The sequence below is a fragment of the Mus pahari genome, chromosome 4, assembly GCF_900095145.1.
Source record: "Mus pahari chromosome 4, PAHARI_EIJ_v1.1, whole genome shotgun sequence".
Classification (NCBI taxonomy): Eukaryota; Metazoa; Chordata; class Mammalia; order Rodentia; family Muridae; genus Mus; species Mus pahari.
The window spans coordinates 136,860,347-136,861,548 of record NC_034593.1 but is presented as its reverse complement, the minus strand read 5'-3'; the positions used below and the strand labels follow the sequence as shown (position 1 = coordinate 136,861,548).

Genomic DNA, 1,202 nt, shown 5'->3' with positions numbered 1-1,202 from the left:
AGCTTCCAGGAATTAAAGAAGGTACACTCAATATAGAGAGAAGTTTCACAAGAAGCTTCCGAAAACAGACATCTCTGAAACTGTGGTATTTTTCTGCTGTGTGGTCAATCCCCTACTACATTGTCCTTTGGATAAAGAGTAGAGTATGTATGACCTTTGCTTTGACTTGAGATAGACTGCTAGAGAAATCTTTTCTCTAGTCCTACGTCCTGAGGTGAACATTACTTTCAAGCCCACACATCTGTTAAAACTGATGGTTTTCATGTTGCCATTAAAATACTCCAAGCGTGGACCAGATGGCTGAGAAAATAAAGGTGCTTTCTCCTACTCCTCACAGCATAAGATTGACCAGAGACCAACACAGTGGAAGGACAAAACTCACTTCTGTGTCTGACCTCTGTATGTGTGCTACATACAACATATTCCCCCATCACACACACACACACACACACACACACACACACACACACAAACACACACACACATACACAAAAGCAATACTTTTTTAAAAAGTGGTCTGGATTTAATGAAAAAAGAAAATCATGACTCTCTGTTTAATCTTTTTTTTTGAGACAGGGTTTCTCTGTGTAGCCCTGGCTGTCCTGGAACTCACTTTGTAGACCAGGCTGGCCTCGAACTCAGAAATCCGCCTGCCTCTGCCTCCCGAGTGCTGGGATTAAAGGCGTGCGCCACCACGCCCGGCCCAAAAATATGGAACGCTTCACGAATTTGCATGTCATCCTTGCGCAGGAGCCATGCTAATCTTCTCTGTATCGTTCCAATTTTAGTATATGTGCTGATTCTTGTCCACGCATGTCCAGAAAGAAGCAAGTCGCACATCCATGTTCTCACTCTTGGTTGGGGGCATTTCTGGAGGTCTGCCAGGGTTGCGCTGCTTACTCCGAACTCACACTGTAAATATGGAGATCTGGATAAAGAAATCCTGCTTGATGTGTATAATTCACATAAACAGCTTACTGTGAAGCCTGGATTCCATAGATATGGTTTCTCCCCAGGGAATGATGCCCCGGACAGTCTGACCACCCGAGCTCAGATGCAGCTGGCTTGAACACGTATGTGCTACATTAGACCATTAGACTCTCTCTCACTCTTTCAGTGGAAGCTAGGACTCTGGGCTTGCTGTGCGGGAGCAGAAATCAGCACTCTAAGTCTTACCGTCCTTTCTAGTTCCATTGCTGATG

General features: G+C 44.8%; 1 non-coding gene across 1 annotated transcript; it reads right to left on the bottom strand.

Annotated features, from left to right (window-relative positions):
* Positions 1–705: 705 nt before the first annotated feature.
* Positions 706–811, bottom strand: LOC115063987. Its single transcript, XR_003843827.1, has one exon. It is a non-coding gene; the product is annotated as a U6 spliceosomal RNA (small nuclear RNA).
* Positions 812–1,202: the final 391 nt, after the last annotated feature.